The 26,827-nt window shown below is 45.7% G+C and overlaps 1 protein-coding gene across 2 annotated transcripts in view; it reads right to left on the bottom strand.

The window, feature by feature from the left end:
* ANKFN1 (ankyrin repeat and fibronectin type III domain containing 1) overlaps positions 1 to 25,867 on the bottom strand; it is a 225,698-nt gene extending 199,831 nt beyond the window's left edge. For both annotated transcript variants that reach the window (XM_053375155.1, XM_053375156.1), the window contains exon 1: positions 25,628 to 25,867. The gene's annotated coding sequence lies outside the window, so the exon portion shown is untranslated. The remainder of the gene's footprint in view (positions 1 to 25,627) is intronic.
* Between the last annotated feature and the right edge of the window lie 960 nt (positions 25,868 to 26,827).

The following is a 26,827-nucleotide window of genomic DNA, read 5'->3' as shown; positions in this document are numbered from 1 at the left end:
CCTGCTGCCGCCGCGCCGCCAGAGCCCAATTTCTGTTCTCATCCTGAAGCAAAGTTCTTAACCCGAGGTAATATTTCTGGGTTAGCGGAGTCTGTTTTGTGCTGGGAAATGTCATTTTGAAAGGCTTGGGGACCAGAACGTTTCCAAGCCAAGGGGCAATGCCACTCAGAAATGACTAGGATCTGCATCAAGAAATCACTTGTGTGCTATCAGTATCAAATCTCGCACTATGCAACTTTCATGATTGGCTATGAAAGGCCCTTTCGCTGTGTTTGCTTGTTTACTTTTAACACCTTGTCCTTTTTCATGTTGATGATGAAGAAGAAGAAATTTCAGCAAATACAGCTCATTATAGTTAAGGGTTGGAAGAATCTGAAAAGCTGCATCAGGAAAAATCCCCTCTTTTACACAGCTGTAAGAGGAATTCCAATGTTGAAAGGCCAATTAGTCTTAAGGCACTAAGACCAAATTAAAGGGAGAAAAAAACTCAAACCAAATGCTGGTTTTTTCAGCCTCCCTTCATTCACACTGGCAGACAAGTTAGCAACGCCCCAAACCAAAAAGTCTGGATGCATGATTCATTTTGTCAAATTTGTATTTGGCAAAGGAGGCGGTTTCAGATATTGCAGATCTCTTTTTCAGTTGCAAAGTCATGCCTCGGATGATTACCTTCCAGTTTCTTCACTCAAGTGAGTTCATGTCAAATCTGGAGGTATAAGAATCAAGATGTGGCAAAGATGAGATTCTGAGTAGTTACTTCTTTTTTACAGCTTATTTAAGAGGGTGTTGAACCACTGGCCTACAAGCCAGTTCTGGTCCCCAGGGCTTTTGGGGGGTGGGGGAGGGCTGGGTGATATCGGAAAATCAGGGCAGCTATAAAAGTTTGCCTCAATCTTGCTTTTTTATTTAGTTCCATAAGAAACAACCATAATGAACAACTTCCAAAAACAGAAAGTACAAAATCAACAGCTCTGTTAGCCTTAGTAAGGGTAAGGGTAAAGGTAAAGGTAAAGGTAAAGGTAAAGGTAAAGGTAAAGGGACCCCTGACCATTGGGTCCAGTCACGACTGACTCTGGGGTTGCAGTGCTCATCTCGCTTTTTTGGCTGAGGGAGCTGGCGTACAGCTTCCGGGTCATGTGGCCAGCATGACTAAGCCGCTTCTGGCGAACCAGAGCAGTGAACGGAAAAGCCGTTTACCTTCCCGCTGGAGTGGTACCTATTTATCTACTTGCACTTTGACGTGCTTTCGAACTGCTAGGTGGGCAGGAGCAGGGACCGAGCAATGGGAGCTCACCCCGTCATGGGGATTCAAACCGCCGACCTTCTGATCGGCAAGTCCTAGGCTCTATGGTTTAACCCACAGCACCACCCGCGTCCCTTTAGTAAGGGTAATTTTTGCTAAATGCAATACTTTACCTATAGTTTGAAGGTCTTCCCTGCTGTCTAAGAGCTAGCTGAATTTATATGCCCCTTTTCAATTTTTGATTGTGCCCAGAGTAGCTCACAACAGATATCAGATAGATATATAGATATAGATACACACACACACACACACACACACACACAGTGGTACCTCTCGTTATGAACTTAATTCATTCCAGGGGTCTGTTCTTAACCTGAAACTGTTCTTAACTAGAGGTGTGTTTTCGCTAAGGGGGCCTCTTGTTGCTGCGCCGCTGGCACACGATTTCCGTTCTCATCCTGGGGCAAAGTTCTCAACTCGAGGTAACTCTTCCAGGTTAGCGGAGTTTGTAACCTGAAGCGTTTGTAACCTGAGGTGTTTGTAACTCGAGGTACCACTCTGTGTGTGTGTGTGTGTGTGTGTGTGTGTGTGTGTATGCCATAGCGCTTGGCAAATTGCAACATGAAAATATAGTCAGATGCATAAAAAACCAATTGCACAAATTGTGGAGACTGCTGGAGCATATAATTTCTCAGAGAAAAAACACATAAGCGGCTTAAAATCTGTCTTTAAGTTCATTTGTTCAGCAGGGAAAGTCATTACAAAAATAATTCTCCACCACCAAACAATAGAAACCCATAAAAGATATAGCATTTAAAAGCAATACAAATAACACATTAAAATGTTATTTTATTCCTGATATAGAATTTAGCCAAGGCTATAACAGCAGCATGAGCAGAACACACTCCTTAGGAAGAGGAACTGCTAAATTACTTATATTCAGGACATTAATGAAAACCCTGATTTAGTTGACCAACTGCAGTCAAGCTATTAAAACCCTTTAATAACTCTTTCTGAACTTTGCCATAAATCCAATACAGTGATGAGAGTCATCTATCACACTTTTTCTGCAACTACGAAATCTTTAAACTATTATTCAATCTCCTCGTTAATCATGTCGGAAGCTTTTCTGTCTCCGCAATCTCAAGCCATAAAGATGTTAAAGCTTTCCTCTTGCTGGCATCTCAAAGCTCTGTCAAATCACCTTGAACCATATTGACATGCTGGCAAGAAAAGCAGACCATTTCGATGCCACAACACGAGGCAAATCTTGCTGCATATCTATATCCTATAGTCTCTGCTTACATAAGGATTTAGCAACAACAATATTCAATGATAAGGGCTAATTCAATTCAAGACCGTGGAATAAAGCAAAAGGATACTGTGTACTGTGTTCTAATTTGTTGATTTTAAACCAGTAACTCAATAAAGTAAAATCCCTAGGCAAACTGGAAAGCAAGCTGCTTTGCTTCTAACCAACACAGCAGGCATGGATCTAGGAACAGACAATATTAGCTGCTTAATATAATATTTATGCATACAGTTTATACACACAGTTACATTACTCAAGTAATGTAATTAACGTATTTGCAGAGTTTAAAATATCACCAATGCTGGCGATAACCACAGCAGAATATGTTGAGCGAGCTCATTTGAACAGGAGAGCTATATTTTTTAAAAAAATAGGAGAAAATCATCATCATCCTTTTATTATTTATGTAATGAGCACCTGATTGGGTTGTTCCAGCCCACTCTGGGTGGCTCCCAATAACATCCACAAAGGAAACATACTCAAGATTACTTAACATGGATCAGTTACATTTTAAGCACTCTAAAATATATCGTGTCTTGCTCATAATGGTGTAATGCTAGTTGTAATTTAGACATCTTCCCTTCCTTGGGGTAAAAGCCAACGCTTGCTTAGTAACAGAGGCCCTAAGGCAATCTTTCTCAGCCTTGGGTCCCCAGATGTTTTTGGCCTACAACTCCCATCATCCCTGACCACTGGTCCTGTGAGCTAGGGATCATGGGAGTTGTAGGCCAAAAACATCTGGGGACCCAAGCTTGAGAACCACTGCCCTAAGGTCACATGAGTTCTTGAAGTCCAGGTGTGCTGGTCCCATGGGTTACCCGAGAGGCGAGGTCCAAGTCCGGTCCGTGGTCAAAGGTGCAACAAGGAGGCAGTCTGTAGTAGCTGAAGCTGGGTGCAGGGCAGGGAGTCAGGTGAAATCAGGAGCTCAGGCAGGAACTAGCAACCAATAATGTTGCTCCCGCAACTTGGGACTGGAGCTGGCCGGCTTTTATCTGCCCCGAGGCATAGGGCGGCCCCGATCCTCTGATGACTCGCCTCTCCTGGCCTGGAAGCGAACACTCCTCCTGCGGGAACTTAGCTCCCTCCGCCTCTCTGCCCTGAGCCTCTGCAGCTCAGGAGAGGCTGGAGGGTGACCGGACCCAGAGGCAACCTCAGCTTCCTCTGATGGGGCTGAGAGTGGAGCACCTGCAGGCAATGGGTCCTCCATCACCTCAGGAGCCAGAGCAGACTCAGCTGATGCCTGCACCTGAGGATCCAGCACAGGTGAGGACCCTTCAGGTTCAAGCCCCAGCCCTGGCTCAGCTGGTTCTGGAGGCGGGGAATCCTGTGCAGGCTAGGATCCCTCAGGTTCAGCATCCAAGTCCGAATCCCAGGCCATCACACCAGGTGTGCGACACCTGTGGACCTCCAGATGTGTCATAGGCCCTGAGTGGTGGGGGTCTGGCCAGGCCAGGTGACCTCCCAAGACACCAGGGAGGGAGAGAGAGGGCTGGGAAGGTCTCTGCCCAGGTCAGGAGAGCTGGAGAAAGAGAATCCAAGGGAAGATCCTAGTGGGAGGAGTTTCCTATATCTAGTCCCATCTACCCACCAGCCCACACAGCACGAGCTCCACCTACAGAGGTAGGTTCTAGCTCATCCACTTTGCCACGTCAGAAACTATGTACAGTCCCACCTCACCAAGGGATGGGAGAAGGATGGGGGTGGCGCTGTGGTCTAAACCACTGAGCCTCTTGGGCTTGCCGATCGGAAGGTCGGCAGTTCGAATCCCTGCGACGGAGGGCGTGCCCGCTGCTTTGTCCCAGCTCCTGCCAACCTAGCAGTTCAATAGCACACCAATGCAAGTAGATAAATAAGTACCGCTGTGGCAGGAAGGTAAACAGCGTTTCCATGCACTCTGGTTTCCATCACGGTGTTCTGTTGCACCAGAAGCGGTTTAGTCATGCTGGCCTAATAATAATAATAATAATAATAATAATAATAATAATAATAATAATAATAATATATTATTTATACCCTGCCCATCTGGCTGGGTTTCCCCAGCCACTCTGGACAGCTTCCAACAAAATATTAAAATACAATAGTCTATTAAACATTAAAAGCTTCCCTAAACAAGGCTGCCTTCAGATGTCTTCTAAAAGTCTGGTAGTTGTTTTTCTCTTTGAAATCTGGTGGGAGGGTGTTCCACAGGGTGGGAGCCATTACCGAGAAGGCCCTCTGCCTGGTTCCCTGTAACCTCACTTCTCGCAGCGAGCGAACCACCAGAAGGCCCTCGGAGCTGGATCTCAGTGTCTGGGCAGAACAATGGGGGTGGAGACGCTCCTTCAGGTATACTGGGCCAAGGCCGTTTAGGGCTTTAAAGGTCAGCACCAACACTTTGAATTGTGCTCGGAAATGTACTGGGACCCGGAAAGCTGTCTGTGGACAAACGCTGGCTCCCTCGGCCTGAAAGCGAGATGAGTGCCGCACCCCATAGTCGCCTTTGACTGGACTTAACCGTCCAGGGCTCCTTTACCTTTACCTTTTACTACCTCCCCTGTCCTGTCCGCCACTGAGGAGACAGTAACACCTCCTTCATCACTGAGGTCTTGCCCAATAATCAGAACCACTTGTCATGCTAAGTCGTGCCCACTACTTTCCCTAATAACAGGACTGCAGAGGCTTTTTCGAGCTTGGACTTGCCGGAACTCAGTTCTGGCACCTCTCAGGTGGGCGCCATTGCCAGTATAAGAGAACAAGGCTAGGCGTTCTTGAAAAATTGCACTGGTTAGTTCCAAACAAAACAAAAAATAAAATGAAACAAAAGAGGGTCATTAAAATGTGAGTAAGGTTTCTGCACAAACACTTCCGAACACTCAAAGGGAAAGGGCAGCAGATGCCTCAAGGTCTCTGCCTGTCACTCTGTTTCTATCCATTGCTTCCTTGAGCTCCCTCTCTCTCTCTCTCTCTCTCTCTCTCTCTCTCTCTCTCTCTCATACTGGCTCGGCACCTGTCGTCTCTTTTTTATGTTTCACGCTGCAAACCTTTCAAGACAATGCCTGTAAAGAAACTAATGCAGTGTTGCTCTGGCCGACAACATAGTTCCTATGTATTCTTCTAATTCAGATGCCAAAGAGGTTTCAATGTGGCCCTCTGCACACTTCTGTGAGGCCCTCAGAACTCTCCCAGCCCATTCTTCCTCCCCAGCCTGGCTCCCCAAATCGTCCTGAAGAAGAAGAAGAAGAAGAAGAAGAAGAAGAAGAAGAAGAAGAAGAAGAAGAAGAAGAAGAAGAAGAAGAAGAAGAAGTAGTAGTAGTGGTGGAGTTTGGATTTGATATCCCGCTTTATCACTACCCTAAGGAGTCTCAAAGCGGTTAACAATCTCCTTTCCCTTCCTCCCCCACAACAAATACTCTGTGAGGTGAGTGGGGCTGAGAGACTTCAGAGAAGCCCAAGGTCACCCAGTAGCTGCATGTGGAGGAGCGCCGAAGTGAACCCGGTTCACCAGATTACGAGACTACCACTTTAACCACTACACCACACTGGCTCTAGGGCTTTTGCTTGGCTGGTAATGTGTCACTGAATTGTGCTAATGTCTCTTGTTTGCATAGATGTTTTTGTGGGGAGGAGAGGTTAGAAACCTCTGACTTCTGGGTAGGTGAAATGTAACCTAGAAAGGTAAGAATCTCATTCCTTGCTCCACCCTCTTTTTTTGCTATTGGGCCTACCCACAAAGGAATGCAGTCCATGGAGCTTCAGAAGGTTCCTCAGCCCTGCTCTCAACAAATCCTAACATAGAAGATGTGAAGGCTACATATTCTGAAGTCTTGGGCTATGTCAGCATTTTGTGATGCTAGTCCCCAGGGGTTTCTCAACTACCTCTGGTTCTGGACTGTGTGATGCCAAGCTCAGAATCCCCAGAACGTTGTCCCTAAAAACACCTCTTTGAGAAAGCCATTCTAGACCACCTTTGAGAAAGCCATTCTAGAACACGGAGCCAAACACACCTTTGCTGTGACAATCTGAATGTCAAGGGGCTGTCAATGAGCCAGGGCAACCACAGGGCAGGCACACACATGGAAGGCGTGGAAGGCAATTAGCTCTTTATTAAGAGAAAATAACACAGCAGAGTCCTCTGGTTCGCCTTAATCCAGCTGAGATGTTGCTGAAACTGATCCCACTCTGGATTCCTCCCAAGCAAAGGAAGACTGCATTGAGGGGGTGAGCTCCTCCTCTGGGCCAGTCTAGCTCATTGCTCAACAATGTGCAGATCTCTCCTCAATCAAGGTGTCAGAAGGGAGCAGAGCCAACAGGACTGGGATTGTCTTTCCGCTGCGCAGCTACCTCTGACTTCTCTGAGTCTGCACTCACACTGTGACTCTTAGCCTCTAACCCTGTCCTGGAAGGGCACCCTTCTCCTAACACACCTTGATTGCTCAAACCCTCGGTGTGATGGCCTAGGATTCGGACTCGGAGGCTGAACCTGAGGGATCCCAGCCTGCACAGGATTCCCTGCCTCCAGAACCAGCTGAGCCGGGGCTGGGGCATGAGCCTGAAGGGTCCTCACCTGTGCTGTATCCTCAGGTGCAGGCATCAGCAGAGTCTGCTCTGGCTCCTGAGGTGATGGAGGACCCACTGCCTGCACATGCTCCACTCTCAGCCCCATCAGAGGAAGCTGAGGTTGCCTCTGGGTCCGGTAACCCTCCAGCCTCTCCTGAGCTGCAGAGGCTCAGGGCAGAGAGGCGGAGGGAGCTAAGTTCCCGCAGGAGGAGTGCTTGCCTCCAGGCCAGGAGAGGCGAGTCTCCAGAGGATCGGGGCAGCCCTATGCCTCAGGGCAGATAAAAGCCAGCCAGTCCCAAGTTGCGGGAGCAACATTGTTGGTTGCTAGTTCCTGCCTGAGCTCCTGATTTCACCTGACTCCCTGCCCTGCACCCAGCTTCAGCTACCACAGACTGCCTCCTCGTTGCACCTTTGACCATGGACCGGACTTGGACCTCACCTCTTGGGTAACCCACGGGACCAGCACACTCTGCTTCTAGCACTTCCTAGATTCTCCCTTCCCCAGACTTCAGTATCCCACCACCAGGATCCAAGTCATCATCTTCTGTGCCCTCCCTGAGGGGCTCTCGGTTGGGCAGTTCCCACCACTCTTCCTCATCCATCCAGTCACTGACACTAAAGCAAGTGTTGTCAACGTGGTGCCTGGGAGCACAGATATGCCTGCAGGGGCCTTCCCTGGTGGCCCATAGGGTTGCTTCCCACTGCTGAAATTAGACCCAACAGAAGCATCCCGTTGTAGTCAACAATTGAATAGGTGCTTAGCTACAGTGAGTGGGTGGGGAGGCCCACATTTCTTGCATTCACAAATGTGCGCTCAGTCCCCCAAAAGTCGGGAGTCTCTGCTCTAAAATTGCTGAATTTCTTGTGGAACTTTAAACCCCACACAGAACTCAGGAGAAGAATACTGCTACATGCAGAGATGCCCTACTACTTGGGCAGAGGGAATTCTGGCCGGCGGAATTCAGATTGCAGGCAGGATAAAAGCAAATAGTGGAGTGGAACACTTTCCTATTTAAAGCACTAGGAAAGCATGCAAGCTCATGCAAGTTCATGGTCTACTACCCCTAGTATCACAAGATTGTCATGAGAGCACTTGGACTAAAATGGTCAGCCAAAAGCTCTATTTTTCTGGTTTACCACAACAGTTATTAACACTGGGCTTTAGTAAATCAAATCATTTAATTGGACAGCGCCTATATGATACCAGGCAACAGAATAATCTGGCCACAATAAGGACATTTTGTCCATGGTACAATTATTTTCCACCTAGTCATTTTGACACTCAGGCACCCTATTCACAAAATTATAGAATTCCAAAATACAGGCGTGCTTTCACTTTCGCAAGATTGAATATACTGCCTTCAGCTGTACTTGAGGGTCGATTTTAAAAAATTCCACTGGAAAAACGGTTATGTCCCTGTGGAGATGGCAGTATTGAGTCAGTGGCTCGCGTCCTTCTGGCTTGCCCTCTTTATAAAGATTTGAGGAGATTATTACCCTTCTATTATTGTCCATGCCAGGGGTTGCTCAATCATTGCTACTGTGTTTTAGCAGATCAAGATGATCAGGTGACAGCAAAAACTGCAAGGTTTTTTAGCGAGGGCAATTAGAATAAGATCTATTATTTGATTATTGATATAAACCCCCCAAATGTATTTTCTAAAGTTAAGTTTTTACCTCTCTCTTCAATACATTTTATTTTATTGCTACAGCTGGCGGCTGATGCAAATAAAGATTATTCTGATTCTGATTCGTGCAAGCTCAGACTCTAAATAAAAATCAAATGATAATAATAAAATAATATGGGGTGGGGGGAGGGGCGGGAATGTCCTAGGCCAGAGTGCTCCTGCCAGGCAAGTCAGGGAATGTATTCTTGTCTCCTATACCAGAGGGATGGACATCCCACTGACTAGCTGATAGTAATGTAAACGACATGAACAATTTAAAAGAGCAGCTTTTTCAGATAGTTAGACAGAATTAGAACTCATGATTTAATTGGTCAGAATGGATCCCTATCCAGTATGCCAACATTGCCCTCTTGTGGCCCACATAACTATGCATAGAACTGGGCCACCCAGTTCCCACTGATCCAAGAATTGCCATCTTAAATATTATACCCAGACAGAAATAGGAGTTTATATAGAAGGTCTTAATAATCTCACCGGTTTTTGTAGCAGGATAGGAAAAGTTTTATTCCTTGGAATATATATATTTTAAGGATCCTCTTTTGACAAACTTTCTTAGTGAACTATAGTGTTCCAAGGAAAAGCTAGAGGACTTCTATGTAATTTAATGGCATTCTGGAGGCAATTCAAATAACATCATTCATTCATTCTTGCCCGACTTTCACCATAAGGTATTGGGGAGAGTTAGCAATTTAAAAACCTGTTATTAAAATATAGGTTAAAACAAATTACAAGCACGACAATGGGTCAAATAAAAAATTATTGCAAATTTGGGATTGGCAAGAAATTAAGAAATGAAACAAGATTGCCCTCCTGAACTTTTACAGCATTTCTAGCTATTTCCTTTACTCTAGTTATGCAACCACCATAAATGCTTTCATTCTGCCTGGATTAGAAACTCTCTCTGCCTCATTCCTCAATACTATTGTTATCATCTCTCCTAGAGAAGCAATTTTAAACAAATATGTGCCTTTGCTGCTCAAATGCGTTAATTTATACCAATATATGCAAATTTTAAATGTGCACAGACTAGCACTGGTGTGAAAATTGCAGAAAAACGAGAAGCAGGTTGTGATTGTTTATAGATGGCAAACTGCACAACGATTGGGACTGAGGCTGTGACTTTTTGCATCTGCCAAATGCCAAATTCCAAATCCTGTAACCTGTTTGCAAAACCCAAGCCCCTGATCCCATTAGGAGCCACTAAGAAGAGTCCTACTTGCCCCTGATCTCAGAGGTAACATACAGTCATTATGACTAATAACTGTGGAACATCTTATTCTCCCTGGATTTGTCCAATCCCCTTTTAAAGCTATCTAAGTTGATAGCCATTGCTACATCTTGTGGTAATGAAATCCACAATTTCATTAAATTTGGCATGGAGAAGTACTTCCTCATTGTCTGATCTGAATTGCCTGACATTCAGCTGCACTGGATGACCCCAGGCTCTAGTATTAGGAGAGATTGAGAAAATGACATTCCCCTAACTTGATCTCTACACATCTCCCTCTCCTCATTACTGACTTTCTAAATAAAGTTCTTCAGCCCAGACACGGAGGTCCAGCTCCCATGGCTTTCTGGAGGTTCCCTCACTGCGAGAAGTGAAATTACAGGGAACCAGGCAGAGGGCCTTCTCGATTGAGCCCACCCTGTGGAACGCCCTCCCATCAGATGTCAAGGAGATAAATAACTATACACAGGGCTTTTTTTCAGCCTGAACTCGCTGGAACTCAGTTCTGCCACCTCTCAGGTGGGTGCCGTTGCCATTCTAAGAGAACAAGGGAGGCGTCCATGGTGAGTTCCAGCTCCTCTTTTTCTAGAAAAATAGCATTGACTATAAAACTTTGAGAAGACATCTGACGGCAGCCCTGCATAGCAATTTTTAAAAATGTTTTATTGTGTTTTTATTTCTGTTGGAAGCCATCCAGAGAGGCTAGGGTAACCCAGTCAGATGGGCAGGGTATAAATAATAAAAATATTGTGCGTAGAATCATAGAATTGTGGAGTTGGAAAGGACCCTGAACTGCTAGAATTTCTGCTCCGTGGTTGCAGTCATGGGATTGTTGTCTTTCACATGACGGTGTATGTTTTGACTCTACAAAGTGGGAAGTGACAGAGACAGGATGTTTGTGTTACTGTGATCCGTGAAGTGGGACTATTGTCCTTTGTTTTTTCTCTTTGCTGTCTGATGCTAGAGAGTGAGGGAGCCATGTTGCAGTGCTCCGTGTGTGTTTATATGTAAATAAAGTTGTTGTTGTTGTTGTTTAGTCGTTTAGTCGTGTCCGACTCTTCGTGACCCCATGGACCAGAGCACGCCAGGCACTTCTGTCCTCCACTGCCTCCCGCAGTTTGATCAAACTCATGCTGGTAGCTTCAAGAACACCATCCAACCATCTCATCCTCTGTCGTCCCCTTCTCCTTGTGCCCTCCATCTTTCCCAACATCAGGGTCTTTTCCAGGGAGTCTTCTCTTCTCATGAGGTGGCCAAAGTATTGGAGCCTCAGCTTCAGGATCTGTCCTTCCAGTGAGCACTCAGGGCTGATTTCCTTAAGAATGGATATGTTTCATCTTCTTGCAGTCCATGGGACTCTCAAGTGTCTCCTCCAGCACTATAATTCAAAAGCATCAATTCTTTGGCGATCAGCCTTCTTTATGGTCCAGCTCTCACTTCCATACATCACTACTGGGAAAACCATAGCTTTTACTATACGGACCTTTGTTGGTAAGGTGATGTCTCTACTATGTAAATAAAGTAGATTAGCCAAAATGCTGAGTTCCTGAGGTCTGTTACGCAAGCTGCACACACTCTGCGGATCCCTAAGTGTGCCGGTGTCTGTTGGCATTGGTCGCTGTGATGTTTGGGCATTAGAAAGCTTTTGAAGCCCTTGAACGATCAACCAGGAGGGAGAGAACATGCCAGTCGGGCAAGTGTCTCTGCCAGGGTCCTACTCGAGAGAAGGACGAGCTCCTCTAGTCCAACCCCCTGCAATGTAGGAATATGCAGCTGTCCCATACAGGGATTGAACCTGCAACCTTGGCGTTATCAGCACTACGCTCTAACCAACTGAGCTATGGTGAAGAAGAAGAGGAGGAGGAGGAGGAGGTTGGCAATAGCAGCGCAGTGAGAGATATTGGGGAAGGAGTCTATAGAGGAACGGATGGCATTCAATGGATACCCAAGCCTGGAATGAGCAAAAAAAGAGAGGCCAGATCAGGTACATAAATCCAAAAGTCCATCTCATACCTGATCATTCAGCCATTACCATACACACATGCCCAGTCCTCCTCCTTGTCTCCTTCTCTGCTTTCAACTTCAAGAACAAAAGATGGAAATATAACATGTTCTGTCTCCACTTCCAGAGGCATTTTGCTGAGAATTTCAGATGGGCAGAGCGCTGTTGTGCTCAGGTCCAACTTGTCCCATAGGCATATTTTTGGCCAGAACAGGATGTTGGCCAGATCCACCAGGGTTCTATATCATTCAAAGCAGCCTCAAGAGTGAGATTCCTATGGAGAAAACTCCCAAGAAAACAGTGAAGCAAAAGCTGGAAGCAGACAACATTATTTCCCACCTCCGCCGCAGCCCTAACCACAATTTTGCTCATGTACGGATGTGGCATGGCAAGGCCTGATCAGCACAGGCTGCACATGCCATTTTGCCAGTGATGTGCATCTCTAACTGTTTTTGGTATGAGGCCATGGCCCTCCAATGGAAGCTACTTTGACACACCCAAAGAAAAGATGAGAGGCCGCAAGCAGAGATGGGGGGGGGTTTGTTTTGCCCCTGAAGAAGAGGAGAGAAGGAGTTAATGGATTGTGACGGAAGTTAGTCACATCTCCTAAATGCACTCCAGGGGAGCCATCCGTCGCCTGTTGCGATGGTGAAAACAGCACAGGAGCTGCAGTGGGATGGGTCAGGTAAGTAGAGATTTACACAGGTAGGACTGGCACCCTGAGTTACACTTTTTCGCTCTGTTAAATTATGGACAAAAATCAAACAACGTTCCAGAGTCGTAGCAAGGCACTCAAAGGCTATTGTTGTAAAGAGGCTCTTGTGAGCAAAACAGCATTCATCTTCAATCTCTGTGGAACAATTTCTACAAGTTAAATGCATCTCAGGTATCCCTCGGGACGCTCAAGGCCGTTGCCTGAGATTCCGCTCTGAAATGCACACACACATTTATTCTGTGCAGGTTGGCCTTATAATCCAGTTTTGATTCACTGCTAAACTTGCTAATGCACGTTAGCGGATTTGAGAAGAAAAGAAAGGGGTGCATTCTGAGCACTGGTTCAGGGAGCTCTCCCTAATGCATGTCAACAGGGGGATGAAAACATTGCCAGCTCAACACTTCAAGCATACTTGTCAAAATCTGGTGAGCATTAATACAGCTGTTTACCATTAACATTTGCTGTTATTACGCACCAGTTGATATACAACATCAGGGACGCGGGTAGCACTGTGGTCTAAACCACAGAGCCTAGGACTTGCTGATCAGAAGGTCGGCGGTTCAAATCCCCGTGACGGGGTGAGCTCCCGTTGTTCAGTCCCAGCTCCTGCCCACCTAGCAGTTCGAAAGCACATCAAAGTGCAAGTAGATAAATAGGTACCACTCTGGCGGGAAGGTAAACGGCGTTTCCATGCGCTGCTCTGGTTTCACCAGAAGCGGCTTAGTCATGCTGGCCACATGACCCAGAAGCTGACTGCGGACAAACGCCAGCTCCCTCAGCCTATAGAGTGAGATGAGCGCCACAACCACAGAGTTGTCCGTGACTGGACCTAACGGTCAGGGGTACCTTTACCTTTGGTATACAACAGGGGTAGGGAACTAGAGCTGGCAGGCAGGCTTGATCCAAATGCCGCCCCCACCAACTTTGGGGCCAACTTTGACAGATGGGTTTGGTCACACACTGGGCAATCCCGTGAGATTATTATGATGTCAGATGACATCAAAGGGATTTGTTGCAACTGCCAATCAGCTGATCAGCAAGTAACGAGTTTCAAGTCTTGTCCTGCAGCTGCAGTTTGGATTCAAGCCACTCCTGCAGATCGATGTTCTTCTTCTGCAAACTAGAAGGTGGTCTGATGAACTTTCACAAGCAGACAAACCAGGACAAAGTAGTTTGCAAATAGACAAAGTGGGGCTTGCAGGGAACTCCTTTTAACGCTTGCTTTCAGGGCCAATTGGTTGATTAGAATTAAGCACATCCTCAAAGACCAGCTGAACTGAGTTGACGGAAAAACACCGATCCACACTGCCACAGCTGTACTAGGGAGTTCTTGATGGGAAAATATCCTCTAGGATTTCCAGGCATTTGAATGGAACACCCAAAGGGTCTTGGAGGAAGCACAAAGCTGCTAGGCCAGCTTTATTTTGGGGTTTGGACAGGAACAGCCAAAGGGTACATGGCCCCAGGTGAGCCAATGGAGTGGTCCTCCTTAGCATCTCAGCTATCTGATGCAGCCAAGTGCAACTATGAGGAGGATATGCAAACACACACACACACACACACACACACACACACACCATACGTATATAATTTTACGATATACTCATATATCCTAAAATTCAAATATCTGATTCTCCAGATATTTGACTACAGATTTTGGGCTCAGCTACCAATTCCGCAACTGGCATCCTTATTTCCAGAAGTGCAGTGCCTTTCAACTGTAGAGACCCACCAGAGGCATAGCATGTGGGGGCCATGGCCCCAGGTGCACACTTTTGAGGATGTGCTGGCAGAGAGCTCTGGCAGCTGAGGTGCGGCAACAGGTGGGTTGGTCTAGCAAGCAGGTGGAGAGAGGGGGCAAGCCAGGAGCCTGTTGGAGGCAGGCTCTGCATGTGCCCCCCTGGCGCACTCCCCCAGTCCACCAGCAGGGGGCACAACACTTACCCCACCCTGGGAACTGGCAACCCACGCTATGCTACTGAGACCCATTGAGAACCACACAATTCAACGATCTGCTGTGATGCATTCCAAAGCAGAACACAAATTCACTCCCATTTTCTGTTGGACAAAGAGATCTGAAAGCTCACCTAGGCTTCCTATAGCAAACATCCAAGCCAACGGAGGGGAAAGTTCTGTACGTAACAGAAGTCATACTGATTCCACAGACAGAATCTTACTGTCTTGTGGAGGCTGAGTTTTATCATCGTTTAAACTTTTCTCCCTATAACCTGCTCTCCTGGGATAGCCCATTTTTCACTTGTGTTGAAAGTTGATCATCCATCATCCTCTCTTTTAAAGGAGATCTGAACACAGCCTCATAATAAAACAGAAGAGACAGAGAACTAGTTGATCCCTATAAACAATGTTTAGCTGTAAAGATGTGAAAGGTGGTTAGAGAACCACATGCATTAATCTTCCTCTTTAACATCTGAGACTGCAAGGCTGCACTGTATGCCCTGGCAAAGGACAATTCAGCACAGAAAATACAACGCGACAGTTATGGGATATATATATACCCCCATTCTTAATTCCAAGGGCTCTAATTATACCCCATGGATTATAGGGCATTATATTAAAACTGTTCCCATTACTGTCTATGGTACAGAAGCATAGGTTGGAAATAGAGCTATTTTGCTCTCACTCTAACCCCGCTGCATTTTCAGAAGTCTTTTCCGATAAGAGGAATCTCAGGTGTGTAGAAGGTGACATTGGCTTCTTCATTCACCATCACCTGTGAGCCTGATTGCTCATGTGTGTGTACCTAGGGAACAGTGTTCTCTGGCAAGGTTATGTGGTCAAGGCAAGATTTTTATTACAGTGTGGATACTACTACTACTATTACTACTAATAATTTTATTATTTGTACCCTGCCCATCTGATTGGGTTGCCCCAGCCAATCTGGGTGGCTTCCAACATGTATGAAAACATAATAAAACATTACACTTTAACCCAGCCAGATGGGCAGGGTATAAATATAAGAATAAACACAGCGGTACCTTGGTTGTTGAACTTAATCAGTTCCGGGAGTCCATTTGACTCCCGAAACCTTTCGAAAATCAGGGCGCAACTTCCGATTGGCTGCAGGAGCTTCCTGCACTCAATCGGAAGCCGTGGAAGCCACGTCAGATGTTTGGCTTCCAAAGAACGTTCAAAAACTGGAACACTTATTTCCGGGGTTTTGGCATTCAGGAGCCAAAATGTACAAGTACCAAGGTGTTCGAGAACCAAGGTATGACTGTAATAGCAACAGCAACAACAATGCTTCCCTATACAGGGCTGCCTTCAGATATCTTGTAAAGATTATATAGTTACACATCTCCTTAACATCTGGTGGGAGGACGTCCCACAGGGAGAGGGCCACCACCGAGAAGGCCCTCTGCCTGGTACCCCATAACCTCACTTCTCGCAGAGAGGGAACCACCAGAAGGCCCTCAGAGCTGGACCTTAGTGTCCGGGTTGAATGATGGGGGTGGAGATGCTCCTTCAGGTATACTGGGCCGAGGCCATTTAGGGCTTTAAAGGTCAGCACCAACACTTTGAATTGTGCTCAGAAATGTACTGGGAGCCAATGTAGGTCTTTCAGGGCTGGTGTTATATGGTCCTAGTGGCTGCTCCCAGTCACCAGTCTAGCCGCCACATTCTGCATTAGTTGTAGTTTCCAAGTCACCTTCAAAGGTAGCCCCACATAATTAGGGATAGGGGAGAAATTAGATTCACACTTTCTAAAATAATATGGAAAGCAGAACACAGCCATCCTTCGAAATTCTCACTTCTCCAGTTTTTGCAATGCAACTTTCCCATTGGATAATGTGTTTAGGAATGTATATGCTGCTAAGTGTGTCTGAAAATGCACATATTAGTGGAAGTAATGTGACAAAATGCACTGGGGAAATTGCATTTCAAAAAATGTGTATATTGGGCAAAGGCACTAACAAAAAATGTGCATATTAGAATAATTTTACACTAACATGCTGGTGGATTTTGATGGGGACTTAAAAATAAAATAAAATGCAAAGTTGCAAGGAAATGCAGAAAACAAAACCAGAATTGACAGATTCCACTACCCTTGTTTATAACAGAATACCACTACATGGTAAGGACTTGCATTTGTGTATCCAGCTGCAATACTCATGCTAATATCCTCACAGTGTTGTCATAGCACCAAGCTATGTTGGCATTTCACCAGTGCAATCATTGGTATGGTCCACGCTAAATATTTCTGCAATGACATAGCCAATCTTGGGGTCAAGCTATAAATTTACCCATTTAAAAACAACACTTTGCCAAATTAAACTAACTCAAAATTACACACGCGCATCTAAATTTAGAACCGCTTCTCAGACACCCGCAAGATTTCCAGAGTGACCAAATGAGAGTTGCATTTTCCCAATCAAACAGCTCCTGCCCATGAAGGACTCTGTTCTTTCCGTATTCAGATTATCTCACAGGTTGCACTTGGAACATGTTATATAACCAAGGCTAAACTGCAGAAACAAGTGCTTCAGTTAAGGACTCCTGCAGAGAGCTGGGAGGCAGGAAGGAGGGGGGAATAGACAGTGCTCTCACACAACATCAACACAGAGAAGAGCGAGAAGTTGCTATTCAGACACTAAAATCTAGACCACCCGTGGCTTCACCCAGTGATTCCTGGGATCTGTGGAATGTTTAGGTGTGCTGGGAATTGTAGCCCTGTGAGGGGTAAACCACATTTCCCAGGATTGGGGGGGGCATATGCATTAAATCTGTGGTAAGGGTGTGAAAGACAGGGAAGTTTCCCTTCGCAAGAAACCAGATCTCACAGAAAGTGCAAGAGTATTTTTCAATTTACAAAGGAGAAGCCAGTTAAAACTCATGGCTTTTCTCCCTTCAACGTCTCCTTGATTCATAATGTTTGTACTAAATGGAGTGGGGGGCAGGAAAACACATTTCAAGCCCCCATGAATTCACAGATAGGTTTTCATATACACTGGTACCTCGGGTTACAGACGCTTCGGGTTACGCATTTTCAGGTTACGGACACGCCAAAACCCGGAAGTACCGGAACAGGTTACTTCCAGGTTTCGGCGTTCACGCATGCACAGAAGCACTAAATCGCGCTTTGCGCATTGTTGGTACTAAAGGGTTAAGAGGTAACAAGTCGCTCTAATCACTGAGCAGCTGGAAGTCATTAAGCATCCAAGAATGTGAGTTAGTTTGTATAAATAGTCAGTTCACTCAGTTTGTGGCCGGTGGGCTGATATGAGTTAGGTTTAGAGTAAAGTTTTCTTTATGCCGGAGATAAAAGCATGTGTGCTTTATCGCCAGGGTTTTTTCTTTTGTAAATAAAGTTTTTTCCTGAGTTCCAAAGTGCTTGCTCCAGGATTCTTCATTGAAAGGTACTGACTCTCCTGCCTTCTTAAACCACTGCACGAAATTCTCTGCTGAGATAAGATTTATGGCGTTGGAAGCGCACTGGACATTTACTTAACATTAAACTAATTAAAGTTTAATGGACATGCATGAGCAGAAGAGACAAATCACATCACACGCATGTGCAGATGCGGCCCTGCGGGTTGCGAACACTGCAGGTTGCGAACGTTTCCCCCTCATGGATCACATTCGCAACCCGACGTTCCACTGTACCGTGGTACCTTGGTTCCTGAATGGTTTAGTTGATGAACAAATCGACTCCCGAATGCCACAAACCCAGAAGTAATTGTTCCTGTTTGCGAACATTTTTCAGAAAGCCACTCCCGACATAAGGAGGGGGGGTTGCGGGCTCACGCCCACCTATATCCGCACGGGGCTGGCTGCGGCCCCGCACGACTTGGGAATCCCGGGCTACATCATCCCCCGCGCCAGCCAATCGGCTGGCAGCAGGGGCAGGGTTAGGGCAGGTCATTTAAGGTTGGGGCAGCCGAGTTCGCCCCTTTCTTCCTCTCAGCCAGCTGCAGTTTCATTCCATTTCGGCTGTCGGCATTGTTTCCGGGGCCAATCAGCCAATCAGAAGCCACGCTTTAGTTTTCAGACGTTTTGGAAGTCAAACGGACTTCCAGAATGGATTGAGTTCGAGAAGCAAGGTACCACTGTACACGTGTCTCCCCACTTATGGTACCTTTGACTCACACGTGACCAGGTATACATGCGGCACTGGGAAATCAATCAATCAATCAATCAATCAATACATTTAAATGGCAAACAGGTGTGAAAGGGGCAAAAACGACCTGAAGAGCAGGAAAACTGTGAATATCCCATGAGCCTTTGCACTGACCTTTGAGGACTGTGGACAGTTGGAGTTTGCTGTTTCCATATCATCCTCCAGCACTTAAGAAACTGAGAGCAACCACTGTCAGTCTGGTAAGTGCTGCTGGTTTTTTAAAGGGCTTTTCAAGAGTTTCCAGAGGTTTAGAGGGGTGGCACTGTGGGTTAAACCACAGAGCCTAGGATTTGCCGATCAGAAGGTCGGCGGTTCAAATCCCCATGATGGGGTGTTCTCCCGTTGCTCGGTCCCTGCTCCTGCCAACCTAGCAGTTCAAAAGCACCTCAAAGTGCAAGTAGATATAGGTACCGCTGCTGCGGGAAGGTGAACGGCCTTTCCGTGCGCTGTTATGGTTCCCCAGAAGTGGCTTAGTCATGCTGGCCACATGACCTGGAAGCTGTACGCCGCCGGCTCCCTCGGCCAATAAAGCGAGATGAGCGCTGCAACCCCAGAGTCAGTCACGACTGGACCTTATGGTCAGGGGTCCCTTTACCTTTACCTTTACACACTTTGTAGATGGTGTCCCCCCCACTATACGTGATTTCATGTATACATGTGGTACCTAGGAACGTAACCCCCACGTATCTGAGGAGATGCCTGTAATGTGTTTTGACCTGGATTTAAATTAAATTTATTCAACGACTTTATTTATTTTGATCAATGAAGGATAATAAAGGCAGGTATACCATTCCAAAGAAGGCGAGCTTTTACTTCTTTTCTTAAGAGTTATGTGCGCCCACATTTCAACTAGACAAGCAAATAACTATGTTCCAAGTTGCGTGGCATTTATCGACTACCCAACAGCTTCATTTCCATGATGTGAAAGCTGTGCTTTGGACAGGTGGCAGTATTTCTCATCACCATGATTCCTCCACAGGTTTCAAAATGCATATTTTCGTGAAAACAATACAAACAACAGCTAAAACTGAATCCCCACTGCTAAAATTGCTCTGCGTAGCATTGCAGAGTAAATTACTCGTAGCAATAATAGTCAAATTTTTAAAGGTAGCAATGTCGCCAAAGTTTGTAATTATGGTCATAATATCAGCTCAGCCAGCTTGTAACATTTGACTGAATTTTGGAATAAGTGGATACATCATTTCTGGCCCAGAATCTTCCTCTAGCCCAGGTTAAAATCAAACAAGGACATCTCTTACTCCCTTGGATATAGGCTTCCAATCTTTCCATGCTCCCAATGATAATACTGGAGGCAAAAATAGGGCCAGATTTGGGAAGTGGGCTCAGGAAAATTAGCTACTTTCCTGCCTCTCTTTTTCCTTTTTTTAAAAGCTTGGGGCAGTAGGTTCATCACTAATTAAATGTGCTAACCAAAAGTACTAATGATTGGTGTACCAATGATGTAGACTGGTCTACCCCCTGCAAGGATTCCTCCACAGATACGGAAACATCAGAAGAAAAATGAGATCTTATTCCAACACTATAACTACTACACCACACACCTGGATAACACAGCTCTTTCAATTCTTCATATCCTCCTCCTCCTCCTCACCCAGTTCTGTGAGCAGCTCTTTCTCTGAATCTCATCCTGTCTCGTAAATGTAGGTGGAATGCAACTGAATTTCCAGCAAGATAGGATTCATTCATTCCTCAGCAAACACAGCACTCTACAGCATACAGAGAGTTAACGCATCAGATTTTCTCAGAAAACTGGTGCCTGACTTAGCAGGATCCCTTCAACTTTCAGCTACAAAGGAGAATGGTGCAGCATTCTGATCGCCTTTGGCAAGACCTGAAACATGTGACTGTGTCTTCCTGTAGCTGTGTACATTATTCTAATAATTATACTTTGCGGTGTCAACCTTTCTGCGGAAACTGTATTTATTCTCGAGAGATAGATTCAGCCTAGATGGTAAATCATTTCATCTTTAAGTCCTCTCAGCAATGACAATCCTGCCATGCGCAAGTGATAAAAGCCAGAAAACAGACCTGTAAGCCATTATCTTTCCATCTAGACTCCGAATTCTCCAATTCCTTGGCTTCCAGCCACCTACAGAAATTTCTGTAAGCTGTTTCTGTCAGTCAATGACAATTTGTTTCTCGTGATGTTGCGGAGGGGGGGTGGGGTGGGATTAGAACTTCAAAACCTCAACTAAAATAAAATGCTTTTTCCAGTTCACATACTGCTTTAAAAAAAGAAGGTCCCGTGAGCTCCAGATATCTGTCTCAGGAAGATTGAGCACAATAATGTTGGCACAGTCGCTCCGAAGAGTCATCTTCATTCAACATGCTTTCAATTTGGCTCAGCACAAAATAAGGTATCTTCCAAAGGGAAATTGGCTAGTTTGGATGCAACTTTCCTCGCTTAAGAAACCATAGTTGATTAAGGAGATTATTGTTTTCTTAATAACCGAGCTTGGGTAGAAGCTAGACAAGGTCACTTCTGCTGCTCTTGTCAAGATGCTGCAACTTCAACAGTTGTTTATTATGCTGGAAAACAGGACAGAGCTGGCATATTCCACCCTTGATCCATACCTCATGTTCCAGGTTTCAACACTCATCTCTTTAAACTAGGGATGCCATAACTTGTGGCCCTCCAGTAGTTGATGCTCTACAACTCACATCATACCTGACCATTGGCCACGCTGGCTGGGGCTGATGGGAGTTGGAATCCAATAACATTTGGAAGGCCGGAGACACTCCCCTCTGGCTTTAACCACAGCTCCTCAGGCAGGGTCACTTCTGACTCATTAAGGTGCTGCTTTTTCAACAGCAGGGGGACATGGGTGGCACTGTGGGTTAAACCACAGAGCCTAGGACTTGCCAATCAGAAGGTCGGCGGTTCGAATCCCCGCGACAGGGTGAGCGCCCGTTGCTTGGTCCCAGCTTCTGCCAACCTAGCATTTCGAAAGCACATCAAAATGCAAGTAGATAAATAGGTACCGCTCTGGCGGGAAGGTAAACGGCCTTTCCGTGCGCTGCTCTGGTTCGCCAGAAGCGGCTTAGTCATGCTGGCCACATGACCCGGAAGCTGTACGCCAGCTCCCTCGGCCAATAAAGCGAGATGAGCACTGCAACCCCAGAGTCAGCCACAACTGGACCTAATGGTCAGGGGTCCCTTTACCTTTACCTTTTTCAACAGCAGGACCTGTAAAGGTAAAAAAGGTAAAGGACCCCTGGACGGTTAAGTCCAGTCAAAGGCAACTATGGGGTTTGCGGCCCTCATCTCGCTTTCAGACTGAGGGAGCCAATGTTTGTCCACAGACAGCTTTCCGGGTCATGTGGCCAGCATGACTAAACTGCTTCTGGCGCAACAGGACACCATGATGGAAACCAGAGCGCATGGATACGCCATATACCTTCCTGCCACAGCGGTACCTATTTATCTACTTGCACTGGTGTGCTTTCGAACTGCTAGGTTGGCAGGAGCAGGGACCGAGCAATGGGAGCTCAACCCTGTCACGGGGATTTGAACTGCCGACCCTCTGATCAGCAAGCCCAAGAAGCTCAGTGGTTTAGACAACAGTGCCACCCCCGTAGGACCTGTAATGAGACTTCGGTTATAGTAGACATAGTCAGGTATGGCTCCAAGGTTTTAAGTCTTCTAAACTTGAGGAGCTCGGCTTCCCACCCAGAACAGGAACACACTCCAAGACTGGAAAAGGCACACCACACCACACCACCCCTCAGAATAGTCCCATCATCACAATGTGAGACCGCAAAGGATCATGGGGTGCACCTCCCAAATAATAATAATAATAATAATAATAATAATAATAATAATAATAATAATTTTATTTATATCCCGCCCTCCCCAGCCAAAGCAGGACTCAGAACGGCTAACAACAGTAAAAATAGCACAGTTTACATAAAATCAGTCAGTTAATTGAAATACATTCTAAAATCAATTCAGAATCAAATTAATGGCAACCACTGGGCTAGAGTTCTATAAGGATCACAGAAAGAGGGGGTCAGACTGTGCCTTGGCCAAAGGTCTGGTGGAACAGCTTTGTCTTGCAGATCAGTAGATGGCTTCATTGGTTAGGTACATGTGAATTATCAACATCTGTGGACTTGTTGGTGCCATGCAACTGAGTCTCTTGCTCACTTCAGCTTTACTGATTCACAGAGGATTGCTCTGCTTTCAGGCTATGCTCCTTTACTGTTTAACGTTGCTTGCATAACTGTCTTCTTCAGCCCATGTTCACTTTAACAACCAACACTTCCACTGTCCACTTCATCTGTCTGGTGAATTGACTCTTTTCCATGAAAGCTTGCGCTGCAATACATTTCCTAATTGGTGCCCCAGGATACTTACTTTGTGAGAGGTTCGGCTTGCTAACCAAAGTTCCGACTCCACAGAATGTGGGCATTATCAATGTCAATTCCCTACACACTCCCACAGGCACAGAACCCCAAAGGCACACTCTAGAGGGAAAGGAGAAAGACCTCACAACTGCTGCTATTGCTGTTTGGGGAACTGGGAGACAAGTGAGCCCTTTCCCCAGAGCTACTGCAGATTTCTTTGGCAATATATGCCCCCACTCTCAGATTATTCATACCCATTCAACAATGTGATTAAAGGATCACTGGCTGACAAGTAAAGGTAAAGGAACCCCTGACCATTAGGTTCAGTTGCAGACGACTCTGAGGCTGCGGCGCTCATCTCGCTCTATAGGCCGAGGGAGCCGGCGTACAGCTTCTGGGTCACGTGGCCAGCATGACTAAGCCGCTTCTGGCGAACCAGAGCAGCGCACGGAAATGCCGTTTACCTTCCCGCTGGAGCGGTACCTATTTATCTACTTGCACTTTGACGTGCTTTCGAACTGCTAGGTTGGCAGGAGCTGGGACCGAGCAATGGGAGCTCACCCCGTCATGGGGATTTGAACCACCGACCTGCCAATCAGCAAGCCCTAGGCTCAGTGGCTTAACCCACAGCGCCACCCGTGTCCCTGGCTAACAAGTAGCTAACTGGAAATCTCATTGTGCCCATGCTGAGGGAAATTATTTTACACAACTTCTAAAACAAAATGCCTGGTCTTGTTAACAGAAAAGCCAAGAGTAAATAAGATGTTAGGGAGATGGGGGGGCGTTGCCCGAATAAGGGCTTGCAGCTGGAACTGAATAGTGAAGGACTAGTGCTATAATGAGGCAAGTTGAGATATGCGCTGCATGCATATCATACATTTAAATCACATGACTTCATCCCAAAGAATCTTGGGAACTGTAGTTTCCTAAGGGTCCTGGAATTGGTTGGGGAAAGGGGTTCACAACTGTGAAGGAAACTATAAAGAAGATAAGATTTTTTAAAAAGGCTGTTTTGGTTTGAAAGGGAGGAAGAGAGGAATCACAGAAAGGTGGGAAGGAACAAAAACTGGGGCTCAAAACTGGATCATATTGAACGGACATTAAATATATATCCCTCAAAACAGGTCCTTCCCATTTTCAAAACTCAGCAGTGTTCCATATTCCTGCCTCTCATCTCCCTTCAGGGCAGGAGTAATCAAAACAGCAACCTGCTCCAAATCCATTTTTCTTTGGCTTGCATTCCTGATGCCAAATAGTTTAGCATTTTGCACACAGGACAGGTGACCTGATCTACAAAGTTGTCCTTATCATGAATACCAAGCTATTTGCCCAAGCCTGGTTCTCCACTAATAAACAGCCTAGAAAACATCTTTACTTCCTTCTGCAGCCTTCCATATACCCCATGGATTTTCATTATGAATCAATTTGGCACTGTACATTTTGTTTAAGGAGCCAGATGTTTGCTGCATTACCTTGGACTCTCGCACGGCAAGAAATCTGATAACAGTGAGCTGCAGCGAGAGCACGTTAACACCAGCGCACTTCTAATAGCCTGGTGCAGAAGAAACTGAAGCCAAATTCACATGGTAAATCCTAACAAAAATATAATAGGAACGTGACTTGAAAATCCCTCCTTGCCACTGGATTGCTCGATGGATTTCCACAAGTTCATTTTTATATAATGGATGCATAATTCACATAATATTGCTCACTGGATTTCCACAAGTTCATTTTTGTGGAATAGATGCTGAATATGACCTTGATCCTATCTTTCAAAACAATAAGCACCAGGAGTAAAACACACAAACACACTTTTTAAAAATAAAAAAAATGGAAATTAAACCTGCCTTGTTGCTTTGAATCGTTTTGAACTACATGCAAAAATTTCAGTTTTTGCATGCCACAAGTGGTCTTGATCTCAAAAGCTACACTGATGGTATAACTCTATGTGGGATTAACTCAGTAGTGCCCCACTGAGTTCCTTGAAGATTACTCCCAGCAGGTAAGCATGCACAGGACAGCAGCTTGTGCGAATGTCGATGCTACAATCAGTAGCAGTCCTTGAAGTATACAGTAATTAGCAACACCCTTGTGACATACAGTTCCAAGTTGACGGGCGGCAAAACTGAAGCTGCATTCAAAAGAAGATTTTGACTTGCTAGAGACCACATTGTACGAGCCCAGATGCTCAGCCCTGCAATCACCACTTCAGTGCTTCTGCACAACAAACTCTGTGATGGAAATAAACCACCACCACCATCATTCATGATTACAGCACTCAGTGCCAACCCCCTGCTATCAAAAAAGAAAGAAAAAATGAGTGCAGAATCCAGTAACATAGCGGCGCAAACTTTTCCCTTTCTCTAAACAACCTGAGTCGCACTCCGTAGTTTACTTACCAGCTAGCATCATAGGGTTTTTTTCACCCCTCGTCTCACTTTGACTGCAGAACATCTGCCTTCTCAAGCTGGTGCTGTTTGCTGGGTAGAGTAAGTTGTTTTTCAAAAAGGCTGGCTGCAGTTTCATGCCCAGTTTTCGAGTTCCTCTGTTCAAGAGATGCCGTGCAAAAGGCACTAAGTCGAAAGAAAACGGGAGAACGAGAGCTTTCTGAGAACCTCCACATGGTTCCTGTTGCTAGGGGAACCACTCCCTTTGTCTGCATAGCTTAAGAATGGCCGCCTCATTTGTAGAAGCTGGCTCTCAAGTACTGCAAGCACCAACGGCAGTGTCAGAAGGGGACACAGAAGGGGGAAAGAGACAAGGGTCTGGGATCCATAGACCTAATTATAATAATTATAAATTTTGAAACAAAAATGCAAGCTTTGGTCATGCTACTGAAAGAGATGTCAGAAGTGTTGGTTAGGAACTGTCTACATCCCCCATCTCGGAGGATTCCCTAAATATTTGATTCCTGCTTCGCTAGAAACCTGTGAGTTGCCGCTGTTTGTTTACAAAATCCTGTTGCTGCGGAAAAGTTGGCAAAACGTTGCTTTGCTCTGACCTTCTGTGAAGAAGAGTGTGGCACAATTGGCTCACCAAGCAAACCCATTTCGCATTAGCCTACAAAACCACACAAAAAATAATCATGGAAATGTTCCAGTATAAGAAGGGACCCACAGATATGCCAACAGGCCTGAGGAAGAGGAAAAGATGTCAAGTTTCCCGAGGGAAGCAGGTAACCATCCCCTTGAAAGAACTGCTGGGAGACAGGGTTTTTAGTGTAAGAGCTCTTTTCAGAATCCAAAAGACTGTAAGAAAGAAACTATCTTCAAGGCAAGGATTGGGAGCCTGTGGCTTTCTAGACTCCCAACAGCCCCAGCCAACATGACGAGTGATCAGGGAACTGTAGTCCAACAACAATTGGAGGGAACAAAGATGGCGGAACTGAGGTGGGTGTCTTGATGTAGCCATATGGAGGAGAAGAAAGAAATTGCAGTGAGGACCCACCCTAGGAACAGACTGTAGTAAGGAACACAATGTCACTTTCCTTATCCGCTTAGAACTGGTTCCAATGCTGATAAGGATATATGGTACAGTCTTCCCTGGGACTGTACGATTTCCAAAGAACATAGGTAAAGGTAAAGGAACCCCTGACCATT

Source organism: Podarcis raffonei, chromosome 2 (genome assembly GCF_027172205.1).
Source record: "Podarcis raffonei isolate rPodRaf1 chromosome 2, rPodRaf1.pri, whole genome shotgun sequence".
NCBI lineage: Eukaryota > Metazoa > Chordata > Lepidosauria > Squamata > Lacertidae > Podarcis > Podarcis raffonei.
This window is presented reverse-complemented; position numbering and strand designations above follow the sequence as displayed.